The sequence below is a fragment of the Heterocephalus glaber genome, unplaced genomic scaffold, assembly GCF_053883595.1.
Source record: "Heterocephalus glaber isolate CG9 unplaced genomic scaffold, H.glaber_assembly_v1.0 deba00001457, whole genome shotgun sequence".
NCBI lineage: Eukaryota > Metazoa > Chordata > Mammalia > Rodentia > Bathyergidae > Heterocephalus > Heterocephalus glaber.
This window is the reverse complement of record NW_028258305.1, coordinates 30,043,580-30,055,795: the sequence shown is the minus strand read 5'-3', so window position 1 is coordinate 30,055,795 and position 12,216 is coordinate 30,043,580. Positions and strand designations below refer to the sequence as shown.

General features: G+C 43.9%; 1 long non-coding RNA gene across 1 annotated transcript; it reads left to right on the top strand.

The window, feature by feature from the left end:
- The first annotated feature begins 319 nt into the window (after window positions 1–319).
- Window positions 320–9,018, top strand: LOC147827015 (uncharacterized). Its single transcript, XR_015453194.1, has 3 exons — window positions 320–695; window positions 1,891–1,969; window positions 4,884–9,018. It is a non-coding gene; the product is annotated as an uncharacterized LOC147827015 (long non-coding RNA).
- The last annotated feature ends 3,198 nt before the right edge of the window (window positions 9,019–12,216 follow it).

Genomic DNA, 12,216 nt, shown 5'->3' with positions numbered 1-12,216 from the left:
CTAGGTGTGGACATCACCCTTTTCCACATCCATTGGCTTGACGCCAACAGAACTAATTTAGGCCCAGAATTCACAGCCCTCACCCAGCTCACTCACCAGCTGAAAAACCTACCCTAAACTTACCCAAGGACGTGGCACACTGTTCAGTGCCCTCCTCAGGTTCCTCATTTCTACCTGGAGGGTAAGACCTTCCACCCCAACCCTCCACAGGCCCCTCACTAGCACTCTTGACAGCCCCAGCATCCAAACAAAGTGAGGCCGCCCAGTCTGTGGCCACCTGAGTTTTCCCACTCAGATCTCAGATGTAAATTTGAGGAATGTTCATCCTCCTTCACAGAGTGCTGCCCATCGCGCGAGACTTTAGTGCTCAGACACGACCTGGCTTCACCTCCGTGTGCCCTTCAGCACAGTAAGGCAGGGTTCACAGAGTAAATTAAACAGCCATTCTAGCGCGAACTCGAGCCTTCATTACCATATCTTCCTCCGTCAGGTCTGGATGGAGGATGAGGCCTTGGCCTCTGAAGTGCTGCCCTCCCTGTGCGACATTCAGAGCCTGCCACACGTGACAGGAAGCACCAAGCAGCACGCGCCCTGTGACTGCGTGCTGAGAGGCCCCACAAAGAACTTCCGTCGGGATCTGCTCTGCCCCGCAGCAAAGCTGAGGTGGGAAGGCAGAATGTGCCACGGAGAGCCAGGTAAGGCCCGCGCCTGGCCTTGCACAGGTTCAATTGCACGGGCCCTACTAGTGTTCTTGGCACGTTTGGGGGAGACCCGGACCTTCCTAGTCCCTGGCTCTGGTGGAGCTGCCTCTCCCAGAGCACCGTGAACAGGGCACCCCAATACCCCGTGTCCTCTTCCTCCAGCACTGGCGAGGAAGGCTCGTCTGGCGGCTTCAGGTACCTCAGGCCTTGTGGAGCGGGGCCCCGCAGGCTCAGAGGGAGGCGCCCTTGGTGTCTGGGCCTGAGCCTCGTCCACTCCTGAGCCAGGCCGTACTCCGACCGTTTTGCCAGAGGCCGGTGCGGCTGTGCAGGCTCCGGCTGGGGCTGGGGCTGGGCTTGGGCTCTGGCCGCTGGGTGGCGCTCAAGGCCGCCAGTTGGGTCGTAGGCGGTCGGGGCTCCGTGGGTCCCAGCACCCGGTCCCGGGACCGGCCACAAACCCGCGCTCTGTAGGGAGCCGGGGCTCGGAGGCACGGTGCCAAGGTGCCCGGCAGCTGCAGCCAAGTTGCTGGACAAAATAAATACCTACATAAATAATCCACCCCACTCGCACTCCTGGATTAATTAAAAAACTAAAAATAAATTGACAGGGCCGGGGATTTAGCTCAGTGGTGCCCCCACCTGCCTCGCAAGCGCAAGGTTCCGAGTACGATCCCCGGTACCCAAAATAAATAAATAAACAAATAAATAAATAAATAAATAGGGAAATTTGTTGGCGACCATAGCCCAGAACCACAGGGACACAGGAGGCAATAGAGGGAGCTGAATTCAAATCCTGCTTAATCTGTGTCTTTGTTTAACCTCTGTATAACCTCATTGCCTCATCTCCAAACCCAGTGAGTGTACTTAGTTTATATTTGCTCCATAGGGTGGTAGATGGAAATAAAGTGAGTTGATACCCTTATTATACTTAGTGTGTGTTAAACACATATTTAATATATGTACATATGAAATTATAAATTGCCTATAAATATGTATATAAATCTTTAGTTATATGTATTTATTTAATAAAATATTTGTGTGAATGCTTAACACATAGTAAATGCAATGTTACCTCTTTTTTTTTTTTTTTTTTGGTACCAGGGATTGAACTTGGGTCCTCGTGCTTGTGAGGCAGGCGGAGGAACCACTGAGCTAAATCCCCGGCCCATGTTACCTCTTTTTTTTGAGACAGGGTCTCTCTATGTAACCCAGAGTGGCCTCGAACTCAGGGAGATCATCCTGCCTCTGCCTCCCATGTGCTGAGATTACAGGTATGCACCACCATGCCTTGCTTATATTTTATATTTTATTATACAATGTCCATGAGTTATTAATTTTTTAAAAACATTTTATTCATACAAAAATACACACTGTTTTGGGGGTTAACTTTTTATATGGAAATTTTTAAGCATTTATAAAAATGGAGGAACTAGTACAACAAACTCTCCAGGTCCATCATCCAGATTCAATAATTATAAACACCTGGCCAATTCTGCTTCAGCTGTACCCCATAGCCCTCCTTCAATCAACAGTTATTTTTTTAACTGAGTTTTTTTAACGCAAATCCCAAATCTCATATAATTTCACTCGTGAATATTTGACTATTATAACAGTATTTTTTCTTTTTTTAATAAATTTTATTGTATCCTATTGCCCCCAAGCCCTCTCCCCACCCTATGTACAAAAGCTTTGTTTCCATTTTTTCTTCTTTATTTTCACTTTTTTTTCTTGTCCTTCTTTCCTTTCTCCCTCAAGAACCAACTTTTTTGGGGGGGGGGGGACCGGGAATCGAACTCGGGACCTTCAGCTTGCAAGCCAGGCGGCAGAACCACTGAGCTAAATCCCCGGGCCTAAGAACCAACTTTTTGGCTCACTGATCCTTTGGGGGGTTTTTGAAACAGGGTCTCGCTATGTAGTTCAGGCTGGCCTTGAACTCACTGTGTAGTCCAGGCTGGCCTTGAACTGGAAGCAATCTATTAGAGTATTTTTTACCTCAGGGTTTATATATATATAATATTGCCTCCATACACAATCTGTTCTATTTATCAGTCCATAAATTCCCCATGGAATTGAAAATCTTGTCCACACAAGCATTTGATACAGAAATTGAAACTGAATATTGGATAGGTTATGAAATATTTGGAGCAGAGTTTCCTTGCTGGAAAAGTATTTCCACCTCTCAAGGAATGTGTTCTCTCCAAGGAAAGGGAATGTTACACTCGGCCACTGGCTCCCTCACAGTGAGAATCTAGACGGGCCTCTGGTCCATGGTGACATTGGAGGCTGAAGGCCTGCACTCCAGGAAGAGATTTCCCTCATTACTCATGCGCCTGTGCTCCAAAGCCACATCTGCAGACACTTGAGTATTCAGGGACAATCAACTGTCTGGTAAAGCATTACTTACATGGTGCCAATGTTGCCTACGCACTGAAAATTCAATCAAATGTTTTTCCTCAAGGAATTATGGAACCATGTTATCATCTTACATTACTGCTTTAAGATTCCCCCCCCCCAAATTTTCTAATATTCGGGCCTTGAGACAAGGACCCTTCTGCTCTCCTGCACACCACCTGACTGACACACAGGGCCAATACAATGAGAGGCAGGATCAGCCTTGGGATATTTTTTAGTTTCTTCTTTTTTTTTTGTATAATCAAAACTGTAACAGATAATATTCATATTGCTGTTCATAGCACACGTTCACAAAAAAAGACTTACATTGCCGGGTGTGGTGGTGCACACCTGTGATCCCAACACTCGGGAGGCTGAGGCAGGAGGATCACTCCAAGTTTGAGGCCAGCCTGGGCTACATAGTGAGTTCAAGGACAGTCTGAACTACATATTGAGACCTTGCCTCAAAATACAAAAACAAACAAACAAGACATACAGTATTTAATCCTCACAACCCTGTGAAGGTGGCATTTTACCCATTTTACAAAGGAGGACATGAAAACTAAAATGCAAGGGAGTCCAGAAATACACACACACACAAACACATTTTAGCTTAATTTGTAGTTTTGTAGACTTGTTCAGCAGCTTAATGAGTTATCCAGCATAAGTATAGGTGTGACACCAGGGACCCCTTCTTCTGGCCTCAGCCTGCCACATCTGGGCGGGGTCCCGACAGGTCTCCAGTTCTTGTGGCCTTGGTCCTTGGAGATGAGAATCCTTGGGACCAACAGAGTGAGCACTTGATGTATGTCCAGAGCTCTCCCTTCAGTCAGGCCACAGGCACGCAAGCCAGGGACGTGAAGGCCCAGGAAAAGGTGAGTCTTTCAGAGACCGGGCCCTGGCTCCGCTCCACGAGAAGGCAAGCGAGTGCCTCTTGTCTGTGGCTGCTGGCCACTGCTCTGGAACCTGGGTCAAGAATGCCTCCAAATCCCTTTCTTCCTTGCAAACCTCAATCCGTCCAGGAAGATAAAATCACCCTCTTCTGCACTTTGCTGTGACACTTGGGACACATTTCCTATGTTCTTGCATCAGAGTTGTTTACATACTCAGCAGCCTGCCCGGACCTTCCGGGCGGAGTATCACCCTGCCTACTAGAAATAGCCCTCCTCTGTATGACAGCAAAGTCTGGCAACAATTCACCACTGGAAGACATGGCAGCCCACAGAGCCGCTGGTTGGAAATGTCTTTCAGGACCTCTGTTTCTCTCGCTGCCCAAACCAGCCCAGACTCTTTGGCTCCCTTTCTAGAAGTTTCCCGAACACTAGCATTTCTTTATGCATTGTCCCACTAGGGCTTACAGTCTAGGACATGCTGGGGGCTCGTCTCCAGCATCTGTTGTTGCCCATATCCAGGCGGGCTCCACACAAGCTGTAGTGTCCCAGCACTGCCAGGTCTGCCCGTCTTCCTCTCACTTAGGTCCTCTTGCACACCACCACCCAATCTTGGCTAAAGGCCCCCGTCCCTGTGCTGCTTCTCACTCAGGGCTGCCCATTGCTTATGTTAGATGGCTGACTGCACATAACTTGTTGGTGTCAACTCCCTGTGTACCGGGCAGTGCTGGGTGGTTTTTTGTTTGTTTTTTTTTGGTACCGGGGATTGAACTCGGGTCCTTGCGCTTGCACAGCAGGCAACGAAACCACTGAGCTAAATCCCCGACCCAATGCTGGGTGGTTTTACATACACTGTTCAAGCCTGTGATGTATGTGATAAAAGTTTTTTATTCCTTGGATGCAGGTCCTGCAGCTCTGAGCTTAAGAAAATTGCTACAGGTCATACACATGGTAAGCAGAAGAGCAAGGACTGATCCTTAAGGTCCACATTGTGTGCAGGGCCGAAGATGATTGGTAAGGCATCCTGGAATGCAGCATTTCCTTTTCCGCCTCCACCTCCCTAACTTGGCATTGCCTTCCAATACTTTCCGAAGACAAACTCTGCCACAACAGATCATTTTCTGAAAGGTCCTTGTATACCTTGCTCATTCAGGCAACAAAATAATCCTTGTTTACCATCAAGTTCAAAAGATGCCAATATGTAAAAGACTTTCTCACACAACTGGGAAGCAAGTGGCAAGGTGAAGACTCCTCCACCCTCAGCCCCACTCCCTCCATCCACCTCAGTGCCTGCCTTTTGTCGGTACCCTCAGACGAAACCCACCAGGAGCTCACCTGCAGGCCAGCAAAGCTGGGGTCAGTGACCTGCTGCCATGAGGAAGCTTCAGCTCTTGGTAGAGGGTGTTGAAAGGGCTTAATGTATAGTTTATTTTAGATCCTGATCCCATGGAAGGTTTGAGGAAGTGGGGCTTTGCTCTGGATTGGAAGTTTTCAGAAAGCAAAGATGATTCTATGATTTGTACCTTACCTCTTCTTTTTTTTTTTGTACCGGGGATCAAACTCAGGACCTTGTGCTTACAAGGGAATTCCCTGGCCCTGGAAACTTACCTCTTATCTAGAAAGCAAGAGGACAGAAGCAAGCCTCCAGCTCTAACTGCAAAAAGGGCAGGAATCACTCCTATTCCCCATGATAGGGAATTCTGGGTGGTCACTCTTGTGCTTAGGACAATTCTTTACTTTTGACTGTGGTCTTACATGATTGCAAGGAAGTCTTGTGTCTCAATCCATCAGTCACTGGTATTGATGTGCTGTGAAACTATGTTTAACAAGAGAATACCAAAACCATGACCACACTCTTCAGATTTTTGTTTATTTCCACTTAGCAATATGTCTTCTATAACTTTCCAAGTTAATAAATATAAATGTGGGGCCGGGGATTTAGCTCAGTGGTTCTGCCGCCTGCCTCGCAAGCACAAGGACCCGGGTTCGATACCTGGTACCAAAAATAAATAAATAAATAAACAAACAAATAAATAAATAAAAATGTGGTTCATTCTATTTGGTTACAAAGTATTCTATAAAATAGATTTACTTTAATAAATCAGCCCAGCCTCAGTCATGAGTTATGGTTCTGTCTTACCGGCTTTGTTTTGCCCATTGTTTCAACTAGGCTACTGTTTGAGTCATAATCTTCGCAATAACAAAAACCATGTCTCACATACAATTTCCCTTCCTAGAAGCTAACACATCACTGCCTACTCTTGTCACAAATTTGACATGACATGAATATTCTTTTAATTTTGGAACTGTTCATAATGTCTTCTCATTTGCTAAAAGGAAGACACTTGTTAGGGTGAGAGGCTCAGACTTGGCACATGTACTGAACTGAAGAAGATAATTTTTAAAATTTCCTAATCCCATATGGTCCAATTTTTCTCCATATGTCAATCCCCCACCCAAAATGGGCCTCATATTTTCCCAGTGTTCCCTTATATGCTACAGAAATCATGTAAATTCTAACTCTGTACCATAAAATTATTTGTAATCCAAGAACCTCATTTTAAAGATGAAAAACATGAGATTCAGAGGGGTTAATAACGTGGCCAAAGTCACATGGCTACTTAGCTAAGGCGCCTGAATTAGCACCTCGTCACGACGAAGCTACTCTGAGGACTGAGTGGCTGGGGCACAGCAAACCGGAAATGGCACTTTCATTTGAGAATTGATTGATTTGATTGATTGGAAGTGCTGGAGTCAAACCAAGGCCTTGAACACACTAAGCAAGTGCTCTGCCACTGAGCTACATCCCAGCCCAGGGCTTAATTTTTCTCAAAATCTGAGCCAGATGTGGTTGTGTGTGCCTATATCCTACCTTCCTGGGAGGCAGGAATTTGAGACCAATGGGGCAACAGAGCGAGATCCTGTAGCCCCCAAAAAGGGGAAAGATTTTGAAGTGGGCAACTGATTAGTAGCACTTGCTACTCACCTCTCTGAAGAAGGAACCCTGCCAAAAGCCGAGTCCAGAGCCTTTTCTCCTCAGAGGCCTGCTCTCGCCCCAGCTTGCAGTTCTCTGTGCACCTGCACTACCTGAGCTGCGGGCTGTCTCAGTTAACTTTTCTTGTTGCAGAGACAAAATACCTGACACCCAACGTTAAAAGAGGAGAGGCTTATTTGCTGAGTTTGTAGAGGTTTCAGTCCATAGTCAGCTGGCTCCAAGGCAGAGAGCCATGGCAGAGGAGAAGCACTCCATGGCAAGCAGACAAGCAAAAGCAAGCAAGGTGCCTTCCGGAATTAGGGTGGGTGTCAAACCAATCAGTGGACTGATTTAGTAATCGCCCACACTTAATTCTAGCACCCTTAATCCTAGCATTGCACCATGATTGTCACACACTCTAGATCCAGCCCCCTCTGAAAAAGCCCCACCTATGGCTGCATGAGGCTTTGCGGGGGGGACACCCAAACACAAGCAGTAACACAGGTGCTCCCTGTGCACACGCAGTTCTTGGCATTCCAGCGTGTTCTGGAGTGGAGCTGGGACTGCCGTGTTATAAAGCGACATTCATCAGGCATGGCCAGATGGAAGCCCTTGTCAGAAGAGGGCTCAGATCTTAGGGCCCAAAACCTACAAAATTTCTGAGACCATTCTTTAATGGGAAATAATACAAAAACATCTTAGTTTTGTCATTTATACAAAAGGATACACACACATTGCTCAGTCCCCTCCCCATGTTTTAGCAAGAGCCAGGCACTGACAAGTGAAGGGGCCGAAGCATAACTCCTTAGCTTCAGAGTACAATTGCCATGGCCTCATGAGGAGTAAAGTAGAACATGCTTGGCCCACACTTCCTAACTCCTCCGTGAGACAGCTGCTCAGATTCCCCCAAAAGTCCCTGAGTTTTCAGGACAGTTGTTGTTTGGGTATTTTATCCTGTATTTAATCATGCTTCTTGACTTTTCAGACAATTAGCTAATAGTGTTAAAATACTGAGACAGTTAAGTTAGCTAGAAATATTATAGGCACTCAGCCAGGGCTGGACCCTCCAACAAGTAAAGGCAGAAGACAACTGTGCCTGGAGGCCCATTCACTGAAGGCCAGGCTTCAAAACAGAGAACTGATAACACCTACACACTTCCTCTAGGGAGGAACAACAGTGATTGATATTCTAAATAGGCATCAATCACTTTGGGTGAGGGACCAAGACCTCCTTAGCCCATTCCTTCCCAGAAAAGTCCTGGTTCGCTCCATGGGCCCTTGCTACATGACTCGCCTCCCCATTGGAGCGCCATTTAATCAATATTATCTAAGTGACTATACTTGTAATCTTATTGGTTGACCATAGTTTTGTCCCGCCTCACCTTATACTTGCCCCACCTTGTGGTTTTGCTCTATAAAACTCCCTTGAGAAGTGGGGTGGGAGGGGCAACCCACTTTCCAGTCCCCTCTGTCTCTCTTACATAGAAGCTATCTTTCTCTCCATGAATTCTTCCTACTCTTAACCTCCATTGTTCCCAGAATTCATTTTTTAACTTTTATTTTAAAGACCAGGAACTCGCCATATTGGACATCTAGCAGGTTGAGAGTTATAATATTTCTCTTTTATTACTTATATTATTTGGAGGTCCATATATCATCCCTGTATCCTACACCCTATATCACATATATCATCCATATATCATACGCCCTATATCAAAAAGACTTGAAGTATAAACAAAGAAAGAAAATAAAACAGGGTTGGGGATTTAGCTCAGTGGTTCTGGCGCCTGCCTTGCAAGCGCAAGGTCCCAAGTTCGATCCCCAGTACCAAAAAAAACAAAACAAAACAAAACAAAAAATAATATGAAACCAGTCCTTCAAAATTAGTACAACTATCTAGAATCTATAAAGAATTGAAAAAAATGAAACTCCCCAAATTCAAAGACCCAATTCAAAAATGGGCATCTGAAATGAACAGACATTTCTCAGACAAAGAAGTAAAAGCACCAAATAAATATATGAAAAAATGTTCAACATCACTGGTCATTTGAGAGATGCAGATGAAAACAACACTGCGATTCCACCTCATCCCAGAAAGAATGGCTGCTATCAAGAAATCAACCAATAACAATGCTGGCTGGGGTGTGGGGAGAAAGGAACCCTTCTCCATTGTTGGTGGGAGTGCAGACTGGTGCAACCACTGGGGAAATCAGTATGGAGATACCTCAAAGAACCAGGACTAGAGGTCCCATTTGACCCAGCTCTTGCCCTGCTGGGTATCTTCCCAAAAGAATTAAAAGAATCACACCACAGTGATATATGTCCACCCATGTTTACAGCAGCACAGTTTGTAATAGCTAAAGCTTGGAAACAGCCCAAGTGCCCATCAACTGGAGACTGGATAAAGAAGATGTGGTTTTTCTATAAAATGGAGTACTACTCAACCATAAAGAACGAGAAACTAGAGACATTTATAGCTAAATGGATGCATATTGAGGCCATCCTCTTAAGTGAAATAAATAGGACACACATGTGTAAATACCGAAGTTTCTCTAGTGTGAGAAACTGAAAGTGTAAATAAGGATGAAAATGATTAAAATGAATAATTGATAATTTGAAATAGGAAAAGGTCCAAAGGTGTAGGGGTGGTGGGAGGGGAAGGGGAAGAGGAAGAAGGGAAAGGAAAAATTATGAGAAAAGAAAAAAAAAGGAAACAAAGTCTATGTAAATAGGGAAGGGTGGAGGGGGTGAAGGGCGCACAGGTAATGGTGAAAAAATAAGAACAAAGATACATCATGTACAGGTATGAGCGCCCAATGATAAATGTAAACGTATTGTGTACCTAAAATGTACCAATAGAAGAATTTAAGGGAAAAAATTAGTACAAATAGGGATGGAACTAATTGTTCCCTCTGGAAGTTTTTTGTTGTTGTTTTGTTTTTCTCAATACCGGGGATCGAACTCCGGACCTTGCGCTTTTGAGGCAGGCAGCGGCCCCACCGACCTAAATTCCTGGCCCTTGGATGTTTTGTTTTCTATCTCAGAATGAAAAGGACAATAACAGCACCCAGCAGCTGAAGAGCGCAAAAGTTTCTACCTGCTAACAAAACAGCAGAAATCTTCAGAAGGAAATTATCTTCCTTAACTGGGTAGCAATAATTATGCTGCCAAGCAAATCTTAGCTTCTAAGGCTTTACATTGGATAAGAAATAAAATTAAGTTGGCAATTCTGTCAAAATCTGAAATGTGAATTTTTTTTCAGACAGGGTCTCACTATGTAGTTCAGGCTGTGTCCTTGTGATACAGGGCACCAAGTAATCTAAATAAGGGAAATATTATAACTCCCAACCTGCTAGATACCCAAAATGCGAGTTCATGTTCTCTAAAATCAAAGATTGAATTCTAGCAACAACAGAGGTTAAAAGTAGGAAGAATTTATTGAGAGAAAGATAGCTTCTGTCTAAGAGACAGAAGGGGGACCAGAAAGTGGGTTGCCCACCCACCCCACTTCTCAAAGGTGCTTTATGGAGCTAAGCCATGAGATGAGGCAGGTATAAAGTGGGACAAAACTATAAGATCCAGTGGAAGATCATGAAGTGGGACAAAATCATGATTAACCGATAAGATTCTAAGTATAGCCCAGGTAATATTGATTAAATGGAGATCAAATGGGGAAGCTAGTCACGTACTGAGTGTACATGGATTTCCCAGAAGGAATGGGTTAGCTAGGGATGGTATGGTCCCTAATTAAGGTGATTAAGGTCTATTTAGACTATCAATCACTGCTATTCATCCCCAGGGGAAGTAGGTGAGTGTAGTAGTTTCTCTCTTTTTATAATGTTAGCCTTCAGTGAAAGTGCCTCAGTTGTTTTTCTATGCTAAAAGCCCAGCCTTGACCAACTGCCTTATAATAATTTCTAACTAACTTAGCTATCTTGAATTTAGCAATACTTGAACTCACTATGTAGCCCAGACTGGCCTCGAACTCACAGGGATCCTCCTGCCTCAGCTTCCTGGGTGCTGAGATTACAGGCGTGCACCACTATGCTCAGCAAATGTGAGTACTTTTTGATTGAGAAACTCCAGTTCAGGAATATTGTGAACATAACAGAGACGTGAGAAGCTATGTGCAAAAGCCCACCAGCATGGGATTAAGTTACCATTCCATCTCGATGGGACACTCTAGATCCATGAAGAATGACAGTGAGGATGGTTTTCCTTTTATTTTACCTATTTACTTTGAATGGATCTTTTGTAATGAGCATGTCTTTTACAATCAGAAAAATCAAGGAAGCCATTTCTATTTTATTCCTTTAGAAACAATTTAGAATCATAGTTGAAAGCATGACCTTGGGAATCCAACTGCCTAGGTTCAAGTCCCAGCACTGCTCCGTGGTTTGACCTTCAGTAAACTGCTTGATGTCTTTTCTCGTTTCCTCATCATTAAAAAGAATATAAAAACTATACCTGCCTCATGAGGCTCATGTAAGGATTAAGTAAAGTAATATTTGTCAAGTGTTTAGAATCAAGATAACAATAATAGCAGTTGATAGGTATTAGCTATTAGTACTTCATTTTGGAAACAAAGATTTCTTAGTGTTTTGTGTGTAGGCTGTGTCAAAATGTTTGATGTCAAAATGTCTCTGATGTCAAAACAGCTGCTTCAACTGTCAATAGTCCATGGGAAAAGACGAAAACAGAGTGATAGGTTTAAATACAGGAAAGCAAGAGACAGCATGCAGTTATCTGCAGTAATGTAACTGCCTATCTAAGAAAACCCCAAACAATCAACTGTTGAGTTAGTCCTGAAAAATTATTGGAACTAATAAAATTCAGTAGAATGGAAGAATAAAGGGTAAATATTTTCAATTCAATAATCTCATACAAAACTAGCTATACCAAGTTAGAAAGTATGAAAAAATTCAATTTATAATAACAAAAAAACCCCATAAAATATTCAGGAATAAGTTTTACAAGAAATATATAAACTCTACATGAAGAAAATCATAAAAATATGCTGCAAGACTTAAAAGGAGATCTGACTCTCCTGTATAAGATAATTAAAACTGTAAAATACATATTAATTTCCTGTAATCCTAGAGCTCTGGGAGGCTGAGACAGGAGGATCACAAGTTTGAGCCCAGCCTGGGCAATTTAGCAACACCTTATGTCAAAATAAAAAAAATTTTTAAAGGTTGGGGATGTAGCTCAGTGCAAAAGCCCTGACTTCAATACCCAGTACCAGAAAAAATAATATATAAAA